Raw genomic sequence first — 13,463 nt, 5'->3', positions numbered from 1 at the left:
GAGTAATGAAGTAGCTTTATGTTCTTTTTAGAGCCAAACTGATATATTGGTTAGCCTATCGTTGGTTTTGTTATTGACATATATGTTGGCCACTATGGAAACTTCCCACTACATGATGCAGAAAATGAGTTTTGGGGTAATTTAGAAATAGCTGAAAGCAGCTTCGACTCCATTGTTTACAACACTGCAGCACATGTAGCAGAGTAAGCATCACGGCTGAGCAGACAGTGGTGCAGAGTCATTATGAGTTTCTAGCTAGTTTGTGAAATGAATTCCTGGATAACAAACAGGCATGAACTAACCGTGACGTCACCCGTTGGTTTCAACGCCGAGAAAATGAAGCCCGGATTTTGCTACTTCCTGGTCGACGGAAAAAGCGTCATCAAACAGGCCGGACCGGAGAGCAACTCGGGGCAGGACCAGTCAATGGGACTGTCAATCAAGTATAGCCACGCCCCCTGGCTCCGCCAACTTTAACGATTTATTTAAAATTCAGTATTGATTTATTTTAAGATCGGCCACCTGATCTCTCATTTTGACCATGAACACTAACGGGGAAAAAATCCTGAGCTGTAGAAAATCAGTCTATCAAATTTTATTTTTTCCAAAAATGAATTGGGGTCTATGGAGCAAAAGCTTTTTGGAGCCAACCCTAGTGGACGGCGTGATATTACAAGTTTTTGACACTTCCGGGTGAGCTTCAATTTTGGAGCCAGATGCTACATCCATCTTTATATACAGTCTATGATAACAAAGACCACATAGTTCCTTGTCAATATGACATATAAACTATTTCATTCGATAGATCAGCATCATGATTTCTGTTCTGTAAAATCGACTTGGTTCCTGTATCAAATGTTGGTTCTTTGTTCCTGTTTTTATGTGATAATGCTATTCAAGGGCGTCAGTTTGTTTTAAAAAGTGGGGGGGATGAAGACCACAGCACTTTGAGAAAATGTCGAAGAACGGCGGCAAAATGCTACTAGCTGGGCTTGAACTCACAACCACTGTACCAAAGGCAGAGGCTCAACCTGTTGAGCTATCAGTACATGTATAGAGGGGTCTGTGGGCAGCTATAATACTAATTCTCCCGGACCAAAATTTTGCCCCTGCACGCCTCTGGTCGGAGCTTCCACTTGGCACTGGCGCAAATTTAGCATCTGCACGTTTTTTTTAACCTCAGGAAGGTGTGCTGCATGTCTGTGCAACTCTCGGCCGAGTGCGGATGGTGCGTTCAGGAGCGTCGGAATTTTCTATACTACTGAAAATAACTGGGTTTACAACGGCTTACATGTGAAGAATTTGAATGTGTTGGAGACAAAATGACCCCTGACAAAAAGTGGGGGGGACACATCTCCACCGTCCCCCCCTAAACTGACGCCTATGATGCTATTTAACTGCTCAGGTGTGTAAATGACAGAAGACAGACGGATCCTTTCATCTAATTCAAACCTGCACAAATTAGGCTGCCCTCATTGATTGTTATGAGCTGAAGTTGTTTTATTTTGTGTGGCATGTGGATAAAAAAAAAAAATGCATTTTTTTAAAAATTTGCTTTTTATTACTGAAAAGCCTCATTTGGAACTACATATAAGAATTCCTCCAGAGGTTTTTGACAATAAACTTTCTGTTTAGCCCTGGTGGTACAACTGGGATCAAACTGACAATAGCAGATATTAAAAAATAACTCCATTAGTGCTTTTTTTAAAACAAAAAAACAAAACACACACAGCCACGTTTTAGAAACTTTTATTTAAAGCTAAAGCTGCTGTAAGATGCTTTTACTTTGACATATTTTTATTCTGTATTTCATTTTCAAACTGTGTGAGCACACATCTGGGATTGCTGAATCATCAACACTTGCGTTGGTGTGATTATTCGGCGGAAGATATATATACAAAAAAAAATTAGGGGCGTCACCTGTTTCCATGGAAAGTCCACCAGCGCTTCACTTTCATTTCAGGTCTGACTAGAAGCATCAACGTAAAAAAAATAAAAATCTCTACATTTTTTGTTTTGTTTCAATTTTAAAACAAGTCATGTCTAATGTATTATTTTTGTAATTAGGTTTGTGTTTGTGCTGTGCAAGGATGGCAGCTGCAGATAAACACCAGCAGCACCAGCAGCTGTGGAGGGAAGTTACTGGCTATGATTTCATGAGCAGTCCTGGCTCAAGCCAAAGTGAAAGTAAACGCAGACGTTGCAGTCCTGGCTAAAGCCAAAGTGAAAGTAAACGCAGACATTAAGGCAAAGTGTTTGCTTCTTTGTCCAATATGTTGGAACTTTACTGCATTCGTGGATGGATTTCCTTCATCGGAACAACCTCAGTAAGGAATAACCTGATGGAGGCTTAATTTGCGGTGAGTTTTTGGCTTTTTATTCCTGATTGTTTGATTCTTGGTAGACGCTCATCCTGTCGGCCCTGATGGCGATGGTGGTTCCGATTTCTCCTAAAAGGCCTTGATGTGATTCTAAAAAGGCATCACAAAACTTTATTTATCTAATTAACAAAGCCTTTTTTAAAAAAAAAAAATTATAAAACCTTTGTGTTTGTCATCATTGTTGATATGTGTTTGAGGAAAATCCAAAAGTGGAAGTGAGAGAAGCAAAGCATGATTACAGCAGTTGATTTCATTCTTCTTTTTTTTTTTTTTACATTTATTATTCCTAATACTCTATTATCATCTTTAATCCTCTTGTATTGCAGTCATTTTACTATGTATAATGTATTCTAGACTACATTTGTATTCTTTAATGTTATTTTCGTCACACATAGGGTCTATTTTATTCTTTTGCAAAACACACAGTGGCTCATTCTGTTCATTTTTCTGTAATCCAAAATGATTGAAATAGAAATATTTCCTACAAATTGAACGGAATCTTACAGATTATTGATGATCCTACATTTAATCTTGAGTATTTTTGTATATTTTTTTAGTATGTAAGTAACAACAGTGGCCTCATACTGTATCTGTAATTTCACAAAAAAAAAAACTAAAAAAATCCATAGTTACACAATCTGTATAAATGGCGGCTCACTGCATCATTTCTTGTCATTTCCATAAATGTTGTATCACAGATGACAGCTAGGTGTCGCCAAATACCCTGTGGGTAAAATTATTTCTCCTGGGTCAATATAAAATTAAGGGACTTTTGAAGTTCATGGGATATATCTTGCATGCATTTATATTTTTAAAAAAGTTCATTATGATTATGTCTTTACAAATTCCATATTTATTTATTATTGAAGCAATCAATTATTCATTAAAATGTCTGGATATCACTAAAATATCAACTAAATAATCATCCAAAGTAGTGTGTGAATCAAGTGTGGCTTTATCTCATGTCAGCAGGTTTACTACAAGATCCTTATAAATAACTTTCAATTCCAATTTTGCTCAGTTCTGCATATAATATTTAGAAGAATCTTTCTGCAAAAATGCCATGTGGTGTTTGGTTATAGGCCGCCATGTTGATTTCAAACCTGACAAAAGCAAAAAAAAAATAAAAATCAACTGATACCAGTCAACTATGTTACGAGAAGTCACCCAATTATATACTGACCTTTCTAAGTATTCTCTTTTGTTTATTTATTCTTCAAGAATACTTTACCATCTTTTATTGTATCAGGAGGTAGGCCTGTATTGTAACTACACTACACTTAAGTTTCCTCTCCTTTTCCTTTGTGCTTTTCGCAAAGCGCCACTGCAAATCATCTGCTTCCATCTAACCCCATCCTCTGCATCCTCTTTTCTCACACCAGCTAAATTCATGTCCTCTTCTTAATTCAGCATCCTTCTACTGATACAGTACATTCCCTGCCCCTCCTGTACATGTCCAGACCATATAAGTTTGGCCTCTCTGGCTCCAAAACATCTAACATTCGCCGTCCCTCGGATGAACTCATTCCTAATCCTATCCATCCTGGTCAGTTCCAGAGAGAGACTCAACATTTTAATCTCTGCTCCCTCCAGCTCTGCCTCCTTTCTTTTCCTCAGTGTCTGAGTCTCTAAACCATACAACATGGCTGCTCTCACCGTCGTTTTTGTTTTTACACCTGATACTTTTTCCACCCTTTCCAACCTGCTTCTTACTTCCGCTCTTTTCCACACTCTCTATTGAAGCAAACAAGATTTACGACCGGTTGTTTGTGTTGTGGACTCGATTTTGATTGACTTTGATCGGCTTTTGTGCTTTTACCGTGAATATACTAATATTCTATGCTATTTGTAAATTATATTTGCATTTATGCATCTGCTACAAAGGCAGAAAAATACAGCCTGTAAGTGCAACTACATAGATAGACAGAACCGTTATTGTCATGGATGAACAAATGTAGAAGCAACATTTTACTCTTGTAGATGACAGTAGAGCTGATTTGATCTATTTCACATAGCAGTGGTGAAAGAAATATTCAAATCCTTACTCCAGTAAAAGTACCAATACAGTAACGTAAAAATAGTCCCGTACAAGTAAAAGTCGAGCTTAAAAACTTCCACTGAAGTAAAAGTCCTGTTTAAGTAATAAAGTAAAAGTACTGGTTTGGTCCTTCAGACTGATATTTTTCTGCATAACATCATTCTGTTATTAATAATCAATCATCACTGTGTCAGCTGCAGTTTGAACTACTTTATATTCTGTTTCAGACGACAAAGCTGAAGGGGCATGATTGATGGGAGACAAAAGAGAAAAAAGTTCTGCTACAAAAATATGTTTCAGCTTTTTCCCTTCATCTCTGATTTTGGTGATTCATTTGAACATTGTTGTGAGAAGTTCAGAGGGAAACTTCAGTATTTGGTGGAGTTGTTACACAGACTACTGAATTCACTGTTTTTTTTTTTGCAAGACATCAGGAGCTAAAACATTTGGAAAACGCTGGATTAATCTTTAACAATGTGCTGTATTTTACACGCTCTTTTTATTATAAATTGTGTAATATCTCTGTCCCAAAAGTAACTAACGCGGTCAAATAAATCTATTAATGAAATATTGTGACATAAAATGAAGAGATTCAAATACAAATACCTCAAATTTATAGTTAAAGAAATGTACTTTCCTCCACTTTAAAGTAGTTTGTACCATCTACTTAGAGCAACAAAAGATTTAAAATTTTGTTGCTCTGTAAAATTTTTGTTAACTATTGTTTCTATAATAATAAGTGACAACAAAAATATCATGTAATAAGGTACGGAGTTTAGAAATATGCTGGAAGTACCTTGTAATGAAAAATAATAAAGTAAAGTAGCAATGATTTGTACATGAGCACAGTTTCATTTCATTTCATTTCATTTATTCTTTTCCATGGTAATGCGTAAAAAAAATCAACAAATGGATACAATTTATAAAGCACAGAATACGCACATCCCATGTACAAGAACAGGAGTAGGATGAAGAATAAGTCTTTTTAACTTCTACCCCAGTCTTTTTTCCAAACTCAAACAGAAAAACAACCACAACAAAAAAACATCAGATGGCCACAATCAATCTACAGATCAATCACATCATTGTTATTGCTCCTTTGCATACAGTATTTAACGTAGTATTCGCCTGTAATAAATAACACAAACTTAGAGCCATTTACACTCCCAATAACTTCTGTAAAGTAGTCATCTAAGTATTGACTATAGTTACCTCCGCCAAGGAGGTTATGTGACACCTGGCGTTTGTGTGTCTGTCTGTTAGCAAGATAACTCAAAAACGCTTGGGCAGATTCAGATGAAATTTTGAGGGGATGTAGACTATGGTAAGAGGAAGAGCTGATTTAATTTTGGTGGCAATCCGGAAAGGATCCTGGATTCTGTTTTTTTCGTATGTTTTTTAAGTATGTGGTCCAAAATATGACAAAAACATCATAGGTTAGTATGTCGTCCAACAAATTGGAACAAGGTGTCCAGATAGCTTAACTGGTTAAGAAGGTGATTTGTAAACAGAACTGTGTCAGAGACGCAGGTTTGATTCCAGCTCATCATCCTTTACTGCATGAGTTTCCTGTTTTCCACTCTATCCTTGGCGGAGGTCTGCACTCTCTGAGTGCTTTTCTAGTTTGGAATTGCTTTCATTTTAATCGAGTGCTTTCACTGAGGTACATGTTTTACTTCATTGCAATTATTTAATAGCTTGGAGACTAATTTGTGCATTTAGATTAATACAAATAAAAGTAAAAACAAAGCAAACATTTCTTATGTAATATTTATTACTCAAAGGCTTTGCTGAGCCTTGGTTTCCCAGCAGCACGTCGCCCCACCTTTAATAGCTGCAATATTTCTGCTCTGGGAGCGGCACATGGCTGTTTACTTAAAACCTACCATGTAGTACACGTTACGCTGACTGTGACCGCTCTGCTTAATGAGCTTGACACCAACACTTTTTATTATTTTCTTACTGTCATATTGTTAAATAGTATTTCTTTACCCACTATAGTAATTTAACACTGTTAACTCAGCTCTAACATGAGTACTTTTTATACCAAAACATGCTGATACTTGTCAATATTTACTGAAATCATAGCTTATTTTATGTGATTTAGTGATTTAAGTGTTTTTGTGTCATAAATTCTGCAGAAACGGCTTCAACATCAAAACATTAGATTTCATGAATGAATTCAGTTCAATTTTTTTTACATTGTGCTCGTTACAATTCAGATTGTTTCAAGACACTTCACAGAAACCTTAAGCCTTAATTCCTAATGAACACCAGGTGTCACCCTTTGTCAAGATTTAGCCAAACATTGCACCATGAATCACCCGTAGAGGGCGCTAAAGCTCTAAATATGATCAAACTGGACTTGATGCTCCTGCTCTCTTGTCAGCACTTGAAAAAGGAAGTAATGTGTTTCTATTAATGACTGCCTGAGTGCTTAGCTCGTTTGTTTATTGACTTATTTTTGTAATTTGCATGTGCATACATGATCAAACAGGGGACTGGACCACTGCAGTTTAGCTTTGAGATGCCGTTACCTCAAAGGGCCCTGAGCAGACGTCTTACAGTAAAAACAGGAAGTGAGCTGTTTAAACTGGGCCAGTGATACATGAGATACTTTGAACCCAGGCGGCCTTGTTGGGCCTTTATATAACAGAGCTGCAGGGACCTTTGTAACAAAAATGTCCCCATACCATCAGTGAACAAAACCTCTACCCCCAGACACAATCAGACCAGATCACCACAAGATAATCGTGTGCATGTGTCACAGCATACGAAAACTTCAGTCTTGGCATGCCTTTGGTTTGTTTCCCTAGAATCTGTTTTGCAGCCGACTGCTTCCTTTATCTGTTGTAATCAGTGAATGAATGAGAATGCAGCCTGCCACAGATTTCAGTAGACTTCTGGGTTTATTGTTGTATGCGTTAAGTTGTATAAGCAAGTTAGACGAGCACAGCAAGTGTGTTTTTCTTTGGTATTTCAGGTTTGTGACATTAAAAAGGACTGAAAAAGTCCCTTGCTGAACACAACACTATTAAACTGCCATTTTGTGTGAGTTTTTTAAGCCAAAGTTGTGTTATAAATGTCACTTTAACTTTGCAAAACTGTGATGCAAGACATAAGATTTCATCACAGTTGGTTCTCAAAGGATTCACTCTCAGATCCATACCTGTCTGGATTGCACGAGTGAACAACTGCCCACTGTGAATGTGTGGTATTCCCCTAGAAGTACCAACACAAGATGGGCTTAACCACAATGTGGCACGCTATGCGGTTGTTTTTCATGATGTTTACTGATATTGTTGGGTAATGTGTGAACGGATAAAGGTAAGCACAAAGATTTCTACAGTTGAATGACCTGTGCAGAAACAAAACTGATTTTTGCAGTTAGTGTCTCAATACGTAACACATTAAAATTGTAATTGTAAAATATATTGTATATATATATATATATATATATATATATATATATATATATATATTTCTTTTTTTTTTTTAAATTTCACTTGCCTTAACTAAGCAAATAATTGCCTTTCTACTACTACAAGTTGCTGCCATGCCCTTGACCTCTGCTATGAGGAGTCTAAAACAGACACGGGGAATTGTTTGCAAGTATAATTTGATCCAAATCAAAGAGGCAGACAGCCAGCTGTCATCTGACAGCTTCTCTCCTCTGCAGTGTTTTTATTCTGCAACAAGAGAGTCACTCAAAACAAGCTGATTCATATCCCTGAAGAAAACATAGCCCTGACAAGAAAGCCACAGTCATACTTGGTGCATTCCAAAAAGCACCAAAATACTCCAGCATAGCTCATCCAGGAGTGGAAGGGAAAGGACTGTGACAGGCTGGAGAGGTTTCGATTTCCCAACATGAGACAGGGTTTCTAAGAAATGCCTCAGCGTCCTCCCCTGTGAGCAGCACCACCTCCTGGTCAGACGGCAGAACTGCACCGAGGTTTTTCTCTCAAGTCATGTGATTTATAAGAAATCGGGCCTCGAGCTTGGAGCATGTCACACGCCTGAGAAGCAGCTGACTCAGAGGTGGCTTTGTTTTTTTATTGCTTCTGGTGTTTGCCCAGATTTATGGTTCTTATCTGCAGCATGAAAGTTGGCTGCAGTATGTAGAACAGGACACGATGTCTCTCAGATGCATGCACGACCTCAGACCCTCACATGTGGGAGTTTTGGGTCATGGTGGGCGATGTTTTTAAAGTTTATGACGTCTATTAATCACACACTGTAAAAAATACTGTCATTTTTACATATTTTCTTGAAAAGAGAAAGTTTAATATTTATGAAAGCTAAAACCAGTTTTTGGATATGTGCCATGCTAAAAATACATATTAAATGTTACATACAGAAAATGCACTGTAAAAAATATATTTTTACAGTAAAACGAGGGCAGCTGTGGTTGCCTACCGTAAAGTTACAGTAAAATGTTTTCTACATTTATGGTAAATAAATGTATTGCCATTGTTGATTTGACAGTTAGAAAGCATGCTTCATTCCATATTTTACTGTAAACAAAGTTTTAACCTTCAAAAATGTGAAAACTGATATAAAAATACCATCTTTAATAAAATTTGTAAAACTTATTGGATATATTACATAAATATTTCCATTATCAACACAACAGTTAGTGTATTTAACATTTAATATGTGTATTTTTAGCAAAAATTGCGATTATAGCTGTCATAAATATTAAGGTATATGTCCATCATTAACATAAAAGTACATAAATTTGACCGGTAACAACCTGTATTTTTTAAACGAAATAAATGCAAAAACTGCCATGTTACTTGTTATGAATAGTGCAGCATGTTTCCATTATCAGCACAACTGTGAAAAACTGTATTCTTGTCTAGAAATAATGCAAAAAATACAGTACTGATGCCATACATTTTTAATTTAAATATATTTTTCCATTAAATAACTGTACAAGAGTAGGGAAATGTATTTTTACGAGAAAAAATTTTCAAAACGCCTTTTTCTCCTGATTACATTATTTGCAGTGATTCAGTGTTATATAAACAGCATCAAACTGTTTTATTTTAGTGTAATTTTACAGTAGTATTCTGGCAACCACAGCTGCCAGATTTTTATTAATATATTTTAGAAATAGCAATTTTATTTTTACAGTGCACTGGTAAAGTTTCTAAAGGCGTGATTTGTGACTCTTTGTTGGGTCTTTGAATTGTCGCTATCTGCTGCTTTCATCATGCATTTCCTCGTTTTTGTATCTTCGTCATCAGTGATATTGTAGATTTATGCTCCCGTGCAGGAGGGCAGTCATTCCTGATACGCTGACTGATAACGCCACACATGGTCTTTCTTGCACCGCCACTAAAGCGTAGTGATGCAGTATAAAAATCAGTTTACGTAATGATCAATAATGGGGGGATAAAGCAATTTTATTAATGCTAACTGCCATTTCTCCATATTGGTGGCTAGCAACAAGGAAATGCTGTAGTAAATATTTGCAGAAGGCATTTTCAGGTCGTAGGTAGAGATTAGTCGCCACAATCAAACCTCCTGAACCGCAAAGAATCGCATGAATGTCTGCTTTTTGCGAGACACGATTAAAAATCTCCGGTATGCTTTTGAACAACAAGCAGGTCCTGCAGCCTGCATGTTTATCCTAGCCGTTCTTTGTTGTGCCCTAGCTGTTTGCCGTTGTTGTTGCCATGACTGCACAGTCCACTTCATGTGTGGACACACCCACAGCAGATGGCCTTCCAAGACTATTGATAGCTCATCTCAGGTAAATGCGCACAGGCTCTCATGCAAACAAAGGATGTTTATCTCATGGTATTATCTTAATGTCAAACGTTCATTATGAGGTGTGAAAACAGTCTGCAGTTCCGCACATTCAGACTGTATTTGTGTGTTTTAAATAGAGCAGGACTGTACTGTGGCTCGGTATCAAGGATTCTTGACCTCTGCTCATGCTGACTCAGTTTTGTTACCAGGTAAAATTTGATGTCATGAACACTGATACGGCAAATTGGCTCAAACACGCGTCTTGCTTAAAATATTGGGAAAGAAGTGCAGGCCTCATCTAGGTTAATGTTTCCCGTCTGAAAGAACAAAGAATGTGTCAGCTGTTAAAACGACAGCGTGTAGCTCACTCCTGGAGCGATGTTTACAGTGCTGCCGGCTTTGTCTGGGATCTGCTGAGTCAGATAACATTTTGCTTTTTGACACATAGGCCTACATAGAGTGTGATGTATATATTGGTTGTCATGTGTAGAGTTGTTGATAAATTCCATTTAAAACATTACTTAAGAAGGACTCGGGAATGCCGTGAATCATCCAAGACCGGTCACAGGCTGCTGCATTCACACAAAAATTCAACCAAAGCCCTGCCAATCATTTTAACCCTTCTGTTGTCTTCATTTATGGGCACCAAATAATATTGTTTCCTGGTCTGAAAAAAATCCAAAAATTCTGCAAAAAAAATTCCCCAAATTTCTGAAAATTTGCAAAAACTTCAGGAAGAAAATTCCAATAATTCCTTAAGTTTTCCTTGAAATTTTCATTTTTAAAAAATCCACCAAATTTGGCAAGACAATTTGCGTAAATATTTTCCAAAAATGAGTAAAAATCTTCCAAAAAAGTCCTAAAAAATGTCTAAACTGATTACATATGTATCAGTAAAACATATAATATTTTCTTTAAGAACATTCACATAAAAATCAACCAAAATCCAGCGAAATTCGCTGGATTTTGGTTGATTTTTTGTGTGAATGTTCTTTAGAAACATTTTTAACATTTATTTTTTCCACCAAAAAATGTTCTAAGATTTCCTAAAAATGTTGAAAATGTGGACATCAGAAGTTTCACTGTGCATAATATGTATTTTTTTCATCATTTTCATACTTTAAAAGTGTCAATTTTGACCCACTGGACACCATGGGGGTTAATTCACTAGCTTGTAACTTCTTACACCTGTGCAGACCGAATATTTACAGCACTCCTCGGCCTTTGACGCTCTTCAAGGTCACAGGGCAGTAAATGAGAGAAGTGTTTTCGTCATGATTTCTTGAAATTACAGCTGGATGTTTTCCGACGCGGTAATTTTAAAGGCATTAACCAGACTGAAAGACGCTCAACACAAAGGCTGCAATGATTTTGTGTTCAGGTGTCGCATGTAAAACAGCTACTTTACTACAGTACATAATTCCCTCTCACACACTTTATTGCAGGGAAGTAGCTAATTAAATAAGGCACATATGATTACCAGATTACCAATAAAACAAGGGCACCAGTTGTTTAAGCAAATGCTACATGTGTGTGTTTGTGTATCTATGCTTGCATTCACATATTGTTTGCTTGCATAACACACAATGTTGTGCGTTTTTAGCTGAAGGCAGTCGTGGGAAGATGAGTCATTCATCAATAATGAGCTGTGTTTGAGTCACAGCACTATTTGAAGGCAGTTTTATTTTTAACATGCCATTCCTGCTCTTATTCGCTCATTATTGTGTTTAGCGTGCGATTATTACCAACCTTGCTGCCTAATTTGGCCTACATTTGTTTTGCTGCTTGGTGTGGGCACCGTACCAACTTGCATGGCATCCACCCTTCCTCTGTGTGTGTTTGTGTGTAAAACAGAGAGAGAGAGAAACAGAAAGGCTTCTGGTCTTTCCTGTAAACGAGGCAGCTTCAGGTAAGCAAGCAAAGCATCTGAAAAAACAAGCAAACTTGACTGCAAAGAAATCAGAAATATGGCTTTGGTGTTTTCAGTAAGTCATCTGACTTACTCTCTTTCACCCTCCCTCTCCCTGTCTGTGTCTTTTTATTAGTCTCACCCACACTTTTAACATACACCTACTCCTACGCACCCACATGCATACATGAATGCACCTGTGCATCACTGGCTTTTTGGAAAACCGGTAACTCCTGTTTGCTGAAGTATCACAGTTAAATAGGATTTGGTTCTGTTTATCTCAAAGGTTTGCATGAGTTTGGTCACTGTCCAGCTCTCTGAGTGTGTTTTGGAACAGAGGTGAAGTAATTTTCAGATCATTCAGATCATTTTCTTTGCTTAAAAAATAAATAAAAAGGCAGTACCACAGTGAAAACATCCCTCAGTAAATGTACGGTGCTGATAAAAAGTAATCCTTTGAATTATGTTCAGATTAGTTTGGCTTTTTTTCTGTCCAGAGTCCAAAAAATACTTTTTTATATCAAAATGAAAGCACATTTTTACAAAATATTATCAGTTGCTTAAAGCTGTAAAATGAGTGACTGCATAAGTATCGCCCCCTTTCAAAGTATCTCACCTAATTAAACACACACGGTGCTAAAAGTCACACAATGCGTGAAAAGGTGATTATCGGAGTGCAGTGAACGTGCCTCAGTGATCGTAGTTTAAAAGCACCTGTATACAGAAGGAATCACTACTCTCTGCTATAGCTACACCATACACCTTCATTAGAATATTAGTGACAAGCAAAAATAATTTCCAAATCACTGACTGTCCATTGAAGTACGATTCAATCCATCATTAGACGCAAATCTATCACCTGTGACTCCCCTGAGGAGGTACGAGCTTCAGCGACTGAGATGGGAGAGACTATACATACAGCAACCTGGACCTATTTATCATCAATCAAAGGTTTATGTAGAAAGCTGCTGCTATAAAGTCTTCACCAGAAGTCATATTTGATGGCCAAGAGGTCAACTGGAAGCAGATTCTTTGCTGTGGTGAACACAAATGAAGTTTTAGGCCATCAAGTTTGACGCTATGTTTGGGGGACAACAAACACCGAACATCAGTACAAACACACCATCCCTACTGTGAAGCATGGTGGCGGCAGCATCATGATGTGGGGTTGCTTTTCAGTGGCAGATCCTGGAGGGAAAGTAGAGGTAGAGGGTAAATTAATGCAGCGAAGTATGTGGAAATGCAAGGAAATGCTAACGTGGTGCAGTCTCTAATGCAGAAGCATACAGCCAATAGTTTAAAGACAAGAAAGTCAGAGTCTAGACCTCAATCCATTTGAGAATTGGTAGTTGGACATGAAAAAGTCTCAAACTCC

The 13,463-nt window shown here is 37.3% G+C and overlaps 1 long non-coding RNA gene across 2 annotated transcripts in view; it reads left to right on the top strand.

The window, feature by feature from the left end:
- The first annotated feature begins 2,020 nt into the window (after nt 1-2,020).
- LOC127530560 (uncharacterized) overlaps nt 2,021-13,463 on the top strand; it is a 33,353-nt gene continuing 21,910 nt past the window's right edge. Inside the window, exon 1 of one of the 2 annotated variants that reach the window (XR_007937132.1) lies at nt 2,021-2,360. This is a non-coding gene — a long non-coding RNA (uncharacterized LOC127530560). The remainder of the gene's footprint in view (nt 2,361-13,463) is intronic. The other variant, XR_007937133.1, reaches the window with a different exon arrangement.

This window comes from Acanthochromis polyacanthus, chromosome 17 (assembly GCF_021347895.1).
Source record: "Acanthochromis polyacanthus isolate Apoly-LR-REF ecotype Palm Island chromosome 17, KAUST_Apoly_ChrSc, whole genome shotgun sequence".
NCBI lineage: Eukaryota > Metazoa > Chordata > Actinopteri > Pomacentridae > Acanthochromis > Acanthochromis polyacanthus.
This window is presented reverse-complemented; position numbering and strand designations above follow the sequence as displayed.